The following is a 14,748-nucleotide window of genomic DNA, read 5'->3' as shown; positions in this document are numbered from 1 at the left end:
ATAGCCCAATAAACTCACAACTAATATTCAAGCCTAAAGAATACAAATAAATGTTATTGAATTTGTCATCCACTTACATGATATATACCTTGTCAAAACAATTTGTTTTGCAAAGAGCACTTTCTAAAACCATGCACCCATGTTGCGTATTTATGAATGTTGTCTTTTCATTGACCAATGAAACAACTGCTAGATGCGGCATATTTTTGGGTTAAAACTAATGGTTATAATATTGGTCAATCTCCTCGTTCAAGTAACTTTCTATAGAACATGTAGTGAATGATAATGTATAGGGTGTTGAGGTAATTATAATTTGTAGAGTATGTTGTTTATATGTTGGTACATTTATATTTGGAGTTTCTCATACACTCAACTTTCAAGTTGGTGTTCACAAGTTGATACTATTGTTTGTGACAATGAAATAGTAGGACAACCATTAACAACTTTGGCATATGTCACAAACAATCAATTGAATTAACTTGAAAGTTTTGCAGTTAGTATTGGTAAGAGGCATTGGCTCTTAAGCTTATGTAAGGATGAAGTGGCGATGGTTGCTAGTATATGAAGCCTTAAAGTTCTTAACATTAGCTTTTAAGGCCAAGGGATATGCAAAATATTGTTTAAAAAATACAAATATATATTCATCTCTTAGGAATGCCTAGTGTAGGAGATTGGCAAAAGGTAAATAACATGGATTCGGGGGGAGGTTCGTATTTGGAGGAAAGGGAAGCGTCGTACTTGTAAATGCCCTTTGAGGAGCAAGACACAATTAACACCACATAATGTGTTGGCATATGGACCATATGCATGAAATTTTGGAGCAACGTAAATTGGCATTGTTTTCCATATGACAATTGATTCTTGCATGGATTGTTTTTGGAAGGTTAGCAAGGGCAAGCTTGTATGAGGTAAACGAATAATATGTTTGAATCATGGAACAAAGATGCATAATGATTTAAAATATGGCTAGGTCTTGATATTTACCCTAATTGTCAAGGTTTCTCACTCACTAGCACAAGGTACTGGACTTTGTTGCCCTACAAGGGCCACTATCCATATAGAGAGGCATGAATAACTTTGCTTTCACAACAACAACATAATGTCCAAAAGCCTCACCAAAGTTGGCCATGGAGACGAGGATGGAGGCACGTAAAATTTTATAGATGTACATATTGCATCGAGCCAAACCCCTACGTGGACCATGCATGTTTGCACCTTGTTGGCTTGGCAATCCGGATTGCAACCTTAACCTTGACAACAGAATGATAATCATATAAATGAACAAAACCTTGACCTTGTACATGAGATTTTGATCATACAAAGTCAATTGATGGGACAAGCCTTATTGAGCTCGACTACAATGTGGACCACTCTCCTTCATGTGAGTGGAATAAACAAACTTTAAGGGTTTGATGTCGCCATACTTAGTACCCCTATGCCAAAATTTCATATTGGAACCCTCTACCTTGCACATGAGATGTCACCAATCAAACAAAGTCGACGGGTGGTATATACATTTGTCGAACTCAACTACATCATGTGTGAGACTACCTTGGATGTGAGAAGTGTAAGTAAACTTTAAGAGTGAGAGGGAGAAGAAAAGAAAGCGAACAAGTGATATTGGGACCACGTACCTACTTCCTCAAACATTTATGGAAGGATCATATGTGCATTACGAACATTTGGATTTGGAGTTACTTGCTCTTTACTTGCAATGCTTTGCATTGTGTGTTTCACACATTATGAAGTTATTATGTATGATGTATGCACAGTAAAATTTTACGATAAAACGGTACATACGTGTGCGATCGCATGTCTACATGCGACACTTTTAGTCTCGTTAACATGATTTTAAACATATGGGCATAGTATGAGTCACCATAACATCCATAAATTGACTTTTGAAAATTGTTGTAGTTGTTAATGTGACCCAATCATTTATCATTCTACAGCAAGTAGTTTTATTGGCACAATGCTTATTTAGCGAGGTGCATTTTTGTTTAATCCCTGCATATATACTCAACTCGATCTTTTCGGATGATCAAATCTTCTTTGTCACTTTTATAATTTGGATTCTAGTAACTAATGTTTTTCTGGTTAGATTATTCTCATTCTTGAATGGGTCACATAGAGAGCAAGATTGAGATCCACATAATTATTACACTCCTTCAGTCGAAAAAGTACAAAAACTATCCATTTACTCTCGATGATGATAGATGTATGATAAGTCGCCGAGCCATTATAGCTACCTTTTGGAAAAGAAGATTCACCTTATTGCAAATCCTCTCCTTTATAACAATATACATGTCTTCAAGGTAACTAAACACTTACCTCGCATAAATTACATTGCTATTCTTCCTTGAACATGCACGATAAACGGATATTTGTACGTGTAGTAGCTCTCACACTAATATTGTATCAACACATTTCATAAAATGTTTGATGTGTTTTGGGTACATGTAATGGTCACAAATAACATATATGAAAGCAATATGATATAGCAGGGAAGTTCTATACCAATAACAGACATAGAATAAATCTATACCTTATGCTACCATAAGATTAACAATGATGTCCTAACGCACAAAATGTGCACATATGATATCTCAATTAATCACATTACAAAAAAAATACTTCAATAGTCAAAGGAAAGAAATTATACATTTGATGAGTGTTATAAGTGTTTGATTTAATGCAAATGTATATGCTGTAAAAACCAAAGTTGTGAACATCAATTAACACACACAACACATACGCCACCCAAAATCATAGATTAACACTTTTGGGTAAAGTTTGGTATGCTAGAGCTAGCTTTTAAGGCCAAAGAATATACTTAATATCTTGGTGACAAATGACCAATACCTTATCCGCCCTTCTTTCGTAACACACCCATGTATACAATTCACGAAAGGGTAAAACTATACATGCATGGAAAAGGATAAGGCGTTCATGGCTCGAGATGACAACGATACTATGTATATTTAACATTGCATTCGGAAAGAGGTTTTTATTACTAATCCTCGACACAGTCAAATAATAGATGGCACATGGGGCCAAAAAGTACCATATCTCAGGCTTGTGTGTGTGTGCGCGCGCGCGTGTGTGGATCTTGATAGAGCAACTCCCTCTTGATGCTTTGGAGAGAAGACGAGGAGGATGCAGTTTTATTTTATTTTTACAAGTCGAGGAGGGAGGAGTATAACGTGCGAGCTATGGATGTTAGGTATGATTGAATGAATGCCTAGGAAAGGTGAAAAAGAGGTAACTCAAAATAAGAGGTTCCATTGGAGGTAGAAGGTGTGGGCATGTGTGTTGCGTTCTTCTAGAAGGTGGGTAGCTAGCATAGCTACATGTGTAGGAGGGTAGTGATATAGTAGTAGTAGTGATAGTATGTGTGTACTAGGGGGGGGGGGGGGACCAACACTAACACTAACACCAACACCAACACCAACACCAACACCAACACCTTTTCTTCTTCTTCTTCTTCCTCCTCCTCATTCTTCTTTCTTCTTGATTTTTGGTCTTTATTTTTAGAAGTGTGTGTGTATGTGCATGTGTGTGTTGGGGGGGGGGGGGGGGGGGGGGGTATAATTCCAAGGCCAATAGTTTGTGTGTGTGTTGTATATATGTAGAGTCTAGACTTAGGGAGATGTGGAATAAAGAGGTTACTATTTCTTTATTCATTCTGTTTTGCTTAGAAATTGATTTCTTTATTATTCTTATATGAGCATAATTGTTTTGGTCCCAAAAAAAAAGAAAACAAAAAAAGGAAAACAGAGAATGAAGAAAAACATAAGCCTTAATAAAAGGAATGGAGCTTTACTTAGTAGCAAGACACAGACACAGAGAGGACACAGAGAGAGAGAGAGAGAGAGAGAGAGAGAGAGAGAGAGAGAGAGAGAGAAGACTGAGATGTCTCCTCTTACTACTACTACTACTACTACTGCTACTACTACTACTCTCTAATATCTATAGAAGAGAATAAGGTTCCCTCTCCTCCTCCTCCTTCACCATTTACTCTTTTTTTCCCTTTTTCTCCTCTGTCTCTCTCTCTCTCTGTCCCTTTGGTTGAGCATGCTTCTTGCAGAAAACCATAATCATTCCTTCCTTCCTTCCTTCCTTCCTTCATTCTTTTTCCACAAAGTACACCATTGATCTGCACACACCAATCCTCTATTAAATTAGCTTACACTCACTCACTCACTCAACTCTCTTTCTCTTTCTTTCTCTCTCTCTCTCTCTCTCTCATTGTCTGATCTACCTCCTCTCTCCTCCCATTCCAACAGTACAGTCAATTCTCTGTGTTATTTACATCTCTCGCTATCTATCTCTCTGTTCTTCTCTGGCAAGTTGCAACCCAATTCTACAACCTCCCCTCCCCTCCCATCTCTCTCTCTCTCTCTCTCTCTCTCTCTCTCTCTCTCTCTCTCTCTCTCTCTCTCTCTCTCTCTCTCTCTCTCTCATTATCTCTGTCCCCCCCATGGTTTTCTTTATAGTATACTCAATCCTCTGTTCTCCTCACATTCGATAGCAACTGAATTCTCCTCTCTCTCTCTCTCCACACTCAGAATCCAAGTGCCCATCACTCCTCAGAACATGTGTCCTTATCAAAAACTTACGGCCACTCATAACGATAATTACAACACCACCACCAACTCTAACACAAACAAACAAATGAAACAAAGCTTTAACATTCTGCCCACACATCTTGTTAATAGTCATCACAATATGCATCTTCCTTTGGCCACTACTACTAACTACTACTACTACTACTACTTCTACTAGCAGCTACTAGTCATATGATTCCTCACTCATTTTGATGATTCTTTCATTCTCTCCCCCCTCCTTCTCCCTTTCTCATCATTCTCTCTCTAATTCTTCTTTAAAGAGAAAACAGATATTCTTTAGTCATGTTGATAAATTCTTCTCAGATGAGGCTCTCTAACCAAGATAATTCCACCACTGTTGTTCCTCCAGGTACCAACTCACATCTCTATTCTCTCCCCCCTCTCTATGTTTGTTTCTGTGTTTCTTAGCCATTCTATGGTGTGATAATCCTAATGGCTCAATTTGTTGCTCGAACTTACCAAAACCTTATTATGCTTCTGAATGCATCTATAACATATCCTCTTTTGCATCATTACTAGAGTAAGACTTCTCTCTCTCTCTCTCTCAAACACACAAATAACACACATATTCAAAATTTATGAGTAAAATTCTTGAACTTTGAGAATGATTTATAATCTTCACAAAAATGGCCCAAAACTGTTACCTTTGGTTCTCATACAGGTCATATTTGGCCTCCTACGCCGGCAAGAGTATCACTTGATCTATCAAATGTCTGTTTGTTTATCTCTTGGGTAGTAGATTGATGAGGGAAGAGCAATAATTGAAGACTTCTTAAACCTAAACCCAATTCATTATGATATTTAGTAGATGTATCTTATTAAAAAATTCTAGTCGTATGGGATATCTAGGTTTTTAACTAATCTCTACATCAAAAATTTGTATAAAATCATAATGTTTCCCTTGAGGTTGGCATGGGCAAATGTAAGTGAATTCCAATGATGATGGTACATCAAGCCTGTGCCAAAGTATATTTTCCCCCAAGAAGTTCGTAGATTGGAACATCTAGTGTCTTAATGCTTGATCCCATATGCCACTTCAAGCTGCAGGATATTTTATGGACATAAATATGATGTTCTCGGTCTTTACTGGATCATTATCATAGCCATGCATGGCCCTGAATTGGGGAAGTCATCATCACAAGGATGTCTTCCTTGGCCTTTGGATGTGCATGCGTAGGTTGAGTGAACCATATCAATGAAATGGTAAGCCTCTATAGTGGTTAGGAATCGCCTATCAATCACTTTACAAATGAATTCTTAGTATATGAAATTACCTGCTCATATAAGGTGAAGATTTGATCAACCAGTGGGAGACAAAGGATTTGTATCTAGGAACAACATGAAGATGTTGAAGCCTAACCAGGGATCTGTTAGACTCATTCTTTGCCAAATCCATTGACTTATAAAAGATTTATCATGTGTTCAGTTCCATCCAAATGCCATGTTTCTCAAAAAGAAAAAGAATCCAATTGCAATGTAACAGCTTATGCCATTTTGCTTCATGACGTTAGACAAAGCCTATGTAAGAGTGTAGTGTACTTCACTTTTGTTAAGTATACAGACAATATCTATACAATGCCACGATATGATATATCCTCCTCTCTGGTTTTTTGTGAAGACTCCACTTGCTTTATTTTTTTAATTTTCCTCGCTATAGAGCTCAGCACACTAAATGTGACTGGTGTATTGATGCTATGTATACTGTTTTTTAGAGAGAGAGAGAGAGAGAGAGAGAGAGAATTTGCAGGGGAAGCAAAAAATCTTAATTCAGAGCTATGGCATGCTTGTGCTGGACCCCTGGTATCATTACCGGCGGTTGGAAGTCATGTTGTTTACCTTCCTCAAGGCCATAGTGAACAAGTATGCTCTTACTTCCTTTTATTCTGAATTATGGAAAGCAAAATGTAGATGTGAGTTTATACAGATTACAAGGGTGAAAAGATAATGTCATGATTAGGTTGCAGCATCCACTCAGAAGGAAGTGGATGGACACATTCCAGCATACCCCAATCTTCCTCCTCAGTTGGTGTGCCATCTCAATGATATTATTCTACATGTATGAATGGTATTATTGCTTTTAATTTCGCTCTTTCTTCTAGCATTTTGCATCATTGATTTGTTTTTCTTTGTTTGGCACAGGCTGACAAAGAAACCGATGAAGTTTACTGCCAGATGATTCTGCAGCCTGTTATGGGGGTAAGCTTTAACTCCTATGTTTTCCATTTGAATGTAAATCTTGGACAGGAAGGGTTTTTATTTGATTTGCTCATTTTTACCCTCATAAACCGTCATCTTTGGCTTGGCATTCTGTCGACATAAATATGAATTTTTCTGATCTTTTTTTCCATAAAAAATATCCTCCATTGGTATTAAAATTAAAGTGGCCAGAGGCAATATACAAAATAGTCCACTATTACAATGAATATTGCATATCCTGGTATTAGTGATGTCCACGAGACAACATCTTTAACTGGAAAACTGTTGAACACTCGTGTAGCTTCAGCAACCCAGCCATATTTGCCATCCATATCAAGCAAGGAATTGCCATCAGCAATATTGATTTAAAAAAAAACCCTCTTTTTACAAGCTGACTATGGATTTCTTGGCCTTTATCAATGGATTCTATGCCATTGCAACCTTAAAATCAACTGTTATCGCATCCAGAGACATTCCCTCAAGCTGCGAACAAGCTTTGATAAGGGCCACAAAAATATGTTGCACCATGTATTACTCAGCATTCCTTCAGTTTTTGATGCAGTTTGATAGCATCATATGGCATTCCACATCTCACATGAATTTTTCTGATCTTGATATGGACCAACTGAAATTACTATTATTTCTGCTGTCTCTTCTCTATCTTCTTCTATTTCTGCCCTAAATTCAATACAACAAAGTGAATGGGATTAGACCAGGCATTTGTACGGAATGTGTTTGAATTGCATGATAAATATCTGCAATATGTGAATAATGCTTTGTACATCATTCCCTCTTTCACAAGGCTCTAAAGGAAGCTTTTGAAGTCTTTTGTAACAAAGGTGTTGCTGGAAGCGGCAACGCTGAGCTATTGGTTGTATTTTTTAGCAGACATGCTTCTTAAAACTAATGGAAGGTTATCTTGTTTAGAAAACAAAGTGAATGGGAATGGAAGATATGTATGAGAAGTAAAAATAATATGCAGCAAAGATAAGATTAGAGATGAAAGTGGTGAATGTGATGACTCACAAGGGCTCTCTCTCACACACACATACTCTCTTTCTCTCTCTCCACATACAGGTCTCATATAGATAGTCACATGAGTCATTTTGGGTGTCATTACTTTCGTTTGTACATTTGTTGAATTTGGATTCGCGGAAGTTAGAAAGAAATCTTATCTAATTTCAAATTTTCACAAGAAGGAACCCTATTGTGTTCCTGACTTGGACTCCCCAAGCAGGCAACCCAGCATTTTTTTCTGCAAAACATTGACCACTAGCGACACAAGCACACATGGCGGATTCTCTATACCCCGAAAAGCTGCGGAGAAAGTATTTCCATCACTTGTAAGACCTTCTTACTTCTTTTGCTTTTATATGGTGGATCTCTTATGTTGATATGCATGCAAAAAAAATAGTTTTAAATAGAGATGAAATATCAAGGTTTGTTCTGAATCACTGGACATGCAAGCATTTCAGGACTACACACAACAACCTCCTGTACAAGAGCTTATTGCTCAAGATTTGCATGGAAATGAATGGAAATTCCGCCACATTTATCGAGGTACTATTATTACGATGAGTCTCAAGATTCCAAATCTTACATTTGAAAGTCATATATGTATGTATATATATACACACCCACATAGATAGATATTAACAATAATGATGTAATGCAGGGCAGCCAAAAAGGCATTTGCTCACCACTGGCTGGAGCGTCTTTGTGAGTGCCAAACGACTTCTTGCTGGCGATTCTGTTCTTTTCATCAGGTTACATTCTACACACTCAATATCAATGGTCTATGGTATCTTCTGTTTTTGGACCGCCAGACTTCCACGCGCATTTCACAACATTTCCTATGTAGTACTAAGAAAAAAATTTATACACTCTTGACCTTTCCATCCTACTTCCTCTCTCCCTCCCTGCTTATCATTTTTCAATTTTGTTTTGATCTAATCCATTACTTTGAAGTTTTAAAATTTTATGTACAATGAGATTGAATACTCACATACATCCTTTGGATTTGGATGATTGAAGTACTATAACATGAGTTCTTTTTTTTCAAATTGGCTTTAACTTTCAGTGCTCACATTCTTTGACTATAGGAATGATAAAGGGAAACTTCTTCTAGGAATCCGTCGTACAACAAGACCTCAGACAGTCATGCCATCATTTGTTTTGTCGAGTGACAGCATGCACATCGGAGTTTTGGCTGCTGCTGCACATGCAGCCAACACTAATAGCCGTTTTACTGTTTTTTACAATCCTAGGTAATACACTAAGATTATTTGAAACTTGTATTGATCCTGATAAATGATGCAATTATCTTGGTTACATTGATTAATTCCCATTTTAATGTTCTAGAGCAAGCCCTTCACCATTTGTGATTCCGTTTTCGAAGTTTGAAAGAGCCATCCGCACACATGTCTCAGTTGGCATGCGATTTCGGATGCTATTTGAAACAGAGGAATCCAGTGTTAGAAGGTAAAAACATTATTGTTTTCATTATTGGTGAGTGTTTTTTTTATTTATGAACATATGGTTTCATCAGTGACCTAGATAGTGTGTACATGTGGTTTTCTATCTGGAGCTGACAGTTAGTATACACAATTAGGTTCATGGGGTTCATTACTGGCATGAGTGACCTGGATCCTGTTCGTTGGCCAAGTTCATATTGGCGTTCAATTAAGGTCAGTTGGAGTGAATCATGCCCTGTTATTACTTTCACAGAGGTATTTAATCGCTTTTATTACAGGTTGGGTGGGATGAGTCATCAGCTGGTGATCGACAAAGACGTGTTTCTTTATGGGAGATTGAACCACTGACCACTTTTCTTGTGTATCCTCAATCTTCCGACTGGAGTTTGAAGGATCCATGGCCTCAGCCAATCATGAGTGGTGCATTCCTAGGAGGTAAATCTGTACACCGTTATAGATTCTTCTTACCCATTATGTAGCATGATGTTAAGAGCCACTTTACCCATTAAGATTTAATGGCATTACTTGAAACAAAAATACTAAATATGCATCACTTTCTTGTCTCACATACCATATACATATACATAATTGGATATAAAGAGGAAAAACATAGGCTAAGCTAAAAAGTTGTCTGCTTTTTACTTAATTAAGAGAGAGAAACTTGATGACTTGATTGCTAAAAATTCCTTAGTATTTTGATGGAAAACGTTATCCCCTGGTTACTTGATTAAGAGAGAGAAACTTAATATTCAGGAGCTTCAGAGATAATAAACCTGCTAAATGGAATCAAACATGGAGATAGATATAAATGTTTTAGCATAAATATATTAGAGTGCAGTGAAATGTAGCTCTAAGAATGGATCTGAGCAGGTTATATCGCTTTCTTCTCATGACTGTGGTACTACTACAGATTTAGGTGTTGAAAGCTTAAAGAGATCCTCTATGTGGATGGACTTTCAAAGTAATAACAATGAGATCAATAATACTTTGACATCATCATCACAGTCGAGATCCGAGTTGATTCATGGAGCAGTACCAGAAAATCTTCCTTCAAAACAATTGACTTTCCAGCAGCCACAAAATAAAACCTTCTATGTTGATCCCATCAACTACAGAGCACAACCATTGCCTTCTCTTCCACAGCAACATTTCCAAATGCAAACTCATAGTGAGACACAGACACAGACACAAATACGGCAGCAGATTCAGCTCCAGCCTCAGTATCATTCACAGTTCCAGCTTCAGTATCAGCCACAGCTTCATCTACAAAACAACATTCACCTGTCCCAGTTTCATCCTCATCCTTATCCTTCTTATCCTCAACTTCAGATTCAATCTCAGTCCCAGGCTCAATCTCAAGTTCAGCTTCAATCTCAGTCCCAGGTTCAATCTCAGCTCCAAAATCAATCTGAATCCCAGAATCAACCTCAGCTTCAATCCCAGCCTCACGTTCAACCTCAGCTTCACCCCCAGACACCCCACGTTCAACCTCAACTTCAATCCCAGCCTCAGCAGGTTCAGTCTCAGATTCAATCACAAAAACCCCAGGTTTTGGCTCAACCTTTGCCGCATCCTGAGACTCCTCTACCTGGATCACCTCTTGAAACCTCCAATAAAATGCAATTGAACCACCCACATCAGGTTCTTCATCACCCAAAATCAGAACAACAAGAGCTTTCAAATTCACATGATACTGATCGGCCACAACCGAAACCAACCCAACAAGAGATTTCACGTCCACATGATATCGATTGTTCACAAAAAAATCCAAAACAAGAACACAACCACCACCATCAATACCATCATAATCCATCTATTTCTTCTTGTCTTCCTCCCCAGAAGTATAACCCTCCTCTCTCACATCAACCTTTCCAACACGAGGTTGTTTCTCAAGAATCGGTAGTAGAGCGAGAACAGCACTATCTGAAAGCTCAACAGTCGGTATCGAATAATGGCAGAGGACAAGTGGACCAGAATTCATCTCATGGTTTGAATAATCCTCCGACACATTTCCCGTCTTTCCACTCTCAAGCATCACAGAACAGTATAGTATCCACACCTGAATCCACACTATGTGAATCTAGCGTAGTATCAAGCTGCTCAGCCACTTCCAATACACTCCAATCCGTTTTCGGAAACGTGGCAGCATCAGATACTGATAACTTTCATGTGAACCCAATGTCGATTATTCATCCATCCATACATGCACCAGTAATGGTATCAGGTTCAGATCTTCTTCATCAACACGAGGAACCTACATCATGGATATCATCTGGAAACCAATTCTCTTGTGGATTGATGTCAGATCTTACTGAGGCAAGAAGGCCAATGGGAGGAGGATCTTTCTCTAGTGCTTGCACCGACCCGATCATAGCAGCATCAGGGTTACCTATGAATTCTTCTCTTTTCAAGGATTTTCCACATGACCATGAAGTTGAGATTCAAAGGCAGTCTCTATATGGTGGAGGGAATAGTTTGGAGTCCATTGTCATGCCTCTCTCAATGCAAGCACCTGGTCCTGCATCTTTTGGAGATAGTTATGACATCCGTGGCTCCTATATGACTCAATTCGTGGAAAGCAAGTCCATCGTTTCGGATATCGATCTTTGCTCGAACAACGAAGATCTTCTAAATCGAAGCCTGGATGATCCTTGCTTTCTGCGAGCTTTCACACAAGCTAGTGCGCCTGTAAGGACCTATACAAAGGTATGTCATCCTTCTTTTTTCTAGACACCCTTACAGCTCATATGTATCCATGTAGTCATTCTATGATATGTGCACAAACAGACACACACACACACACACACACACACACACGTAACCTTCATTAGGAGCCAATATTAAGGTTAGAGATATGTCCACCTCAAACATGTTGTGGGGTTTTGTCTGTGTTGTTGTGTTCGATACCTCCTTGCGATAGCTATGATCTAGGTGAAGGTTTAAACTTTTTTCACTTTTCTTTGGAAAATAAAACAATACAAAATATCGTTGATCGTACAAAATGTGTTGGACACTATGACATCCATTGTTGTTATTGACTCTGAAGTAAGGTTTGTGTGTGTGAGAGTGTGCGCAAGCTTATAACACATGCCATTCTTTGTAAAAGCTTTGGTTTGAGATTTGATGAATTTCTTAGATTTACAAGTCGGGTTCTGTTGGACGATCGTTGGACGTGACGCGATTTAGCAATTATGATGAACTTCGTTTGGAGCTTGCGAGGCTATTTGGACTTCAAGGCCAACTAGAAGATCCAAAGTCTGGTTGGAAGCTTATTTTCAAGGACAAAGAGAATGATTGGCTGCTTCTTGGTGATGATCCTTGGGAGTAAGTATTCTTTTGCTTCATTATAGTATCTAGTTTGAATATTTGATAGATGCACCAGTCACACTTACAAAGGCATTATACTGATCACTAGAGCAGCTAGGAAATGCTCTTTTTGTTCTTTAATAATATCAAGCTCTTTTTGTGGTATGCTTCTCCACAAAATATTGGCCATAGCCTCACTGCTCTAATAAAGATAATTAATGATAAATAGAGGTGATAATACGTTACCAATGTTTTTGTGCCCAAATTCAGGGCATTTATCAACAATGTGAGGTCGATCAAGATTTTATCTCCTCTAGAACAACATGAAACGGCGTTGCAATCAAATACAAGATGGAACGATGTTGCAATAAAGCTTTCCGTTACAGAGACAGACGAGCAATTGCTTGGAAGATGGAGCCGACCAACACGATACCCGAAATCCTAGTTCCATGATCACTTCAACTTGCTCACTCGACTATTGAAATTCCATGATTCATGCGCCAAAATGTGATCACTTGGCTACTGACTACATGATGTGCTCACGGGTCCATACCTTATGTAATAATGTCTAGGGTTTACAGTTTACTGGTTAGGCCTTTGGGTTTAGGGTCTCTGATAGTGTCAAAATAATAATGATAGTAATAAAAAATGGTACCATTGGCCATTTCGTGTTGCTTCTAGGATCTTTCATATAAAAGAATGTTGTATTCATCCAAAGTGCTCACTAGGTAGAATGATATCCCTTTTACCGGTCATAAGGCTCAAGAAAGGTGTATATTAAATCATATATATTTCTAATGTTGGAGGTAATTAAGATGACTTTCTAACAGCCCTTGAAGTTGAACAAAATGAAAACTAGTTGGATTCATGCATTACTTGCTTATTGCCCAACATTATTAGAGTGGATCCAAAAAATGGGTGATATGGAGACACCTATCTCTGATATAGTTTATGTAACCAAGGACAGAATAGTGTCCAATAGATGTTCAAACTTCCAAAGTTTTATGAGCTATATATTATGTAAATTTCATGGGACATATCTTGATGATATTTTGATACATAATATTAGTTTTTTTTTAATCCATCACAAATCATTGAAATACACAATCCTTAGTTAATACATATCTTCAAGCAAATCCTTTAAATAAAGATACAAAGATCAATGTTCATAATAATATCACCACAATTTTTTTAATTAAGTAGGCGTGTCATTCGTGAGTTTTCTCTTTGCACATTCTTCAACAAAACAAAACTTTTGAACTTCTCATTGTATTATAAAATGTAATGATCCTACCTAAATCATTTGTGAGGAACATGCACTTTATTTACCATACCCTCAGCTCTAAAAAAATATTTATAACATGGCTTAACCTAATCATTCCATTGATAAACGATAAGTACACAATGTAATTTATGTTTCCGTTTCACTCCAATCATGTACAAGTCATGCATACTATGGCTATAAGTTGGTAATTCAAGAATCTCAACGTACTAATCGAATCAAATTCTTATGCGCAATGTGGCTGTCCCAAGTTGTGAATGTCTATCCATATACAATAGTTTGATTCTTTTATAAACAACTTACTCTTATTTCTATTGGGTTGTTGGTCTAAATGTACATACATGTAAGGAAGAATATAAGAAGGTAAAGATGATTGACATTGATAAAAATTTGTAATCCTCCATCTAGTTTACCATATAGGACATCATGCTTAAGGTTGGTCATAGGATCATTGATGTTGAGAATAAGGGGCTCATTTTTTTGTCATCACCCAATTAATGTGGCATGGCATGTTGACATAAGGGGATACATGCAAAGAAGTTCACCATTCCCTTTGCTAAGTTGCACAATTAAGTTTTTCATAATGAGTTCACATTTGTTTTATATTTGATCAACTTTCGATATTCATTCTCCTTCCGCGACTTGATCGACACAAGGAGATTCTATGCATAAGTTCATAATAGAAACTCCTCAACATTTTCTTCAAGTTCTCGATGTGAGTGATAGTAAGTTTCACATTCCCTCCAAAAGGTCACAAAGGCTTGGCATTTTCTATTAGGAATGAGATGGCACTTTTTACAATCTAGGAACTTGCATAGCTTATAGAAGAGATTATGCGAAGATTTGGATCTTAGTGTTTCAT

At 37.6% G+C, this 14,748-nt stretch overlaps 1 pseudogene across 1 annotated transcript; it reads left to right on the top strand.

Moving 5' to 3' along the window:
- The first annotated feature begins 4,430 nt into the window (after window positions 1-4,430).
- On the top strand, window positions 4,431-13,686 carry LOC147869767 (auxin response factor 12-like; annotated as a pseudogene). The gene is made up of 14 exons (XR_015531255.1): window positions 4,431-4,977; window positions 6,376-6,488; window positions 6,586-6,684; window positions 6,768-6,824; window positions 8,024-8,167; window positions 8,300-8,384; window positions 8,500-8,590; window positions 8,927-9,091; window positions 9,186-9,305; window positions 9,436-9,511; window positions 9,577-9,733; window positions 10,209-12,004; window positions 12,435-12,622; window positions 12,875-13,686. The product of XR_015531255.1 is annotated as an auxin response factor 12-like (transcript).
- Window positions 13,687-14,748: the final 1,062 nt, after the last annotated feature.

The sequence above is a fragment of the Azolla caroliniana genome, unplaced genomic scaffold (genome assembly GCF_043228905.1).
Source record: "Azolla caroliniana isolate FFs.n. ecotype wild unplaced genomic scaffold, voAzoCaro1.0.p SCAF_1, whole genome shotgun sequence".
Taxonomy (NCBI): domain Eukaryota; kingdom Viridiplantae; phylum Streptophyta; class Polypodiopsida; order Salviniales; family Salviniaceae; genus Azolla; species Azolla caroliniana.
The sequence above is the reverse complement of the archived record's forward strand: the minus strand, read 5'-3'. Positions and strand labels throughout refer to the sequence as shown.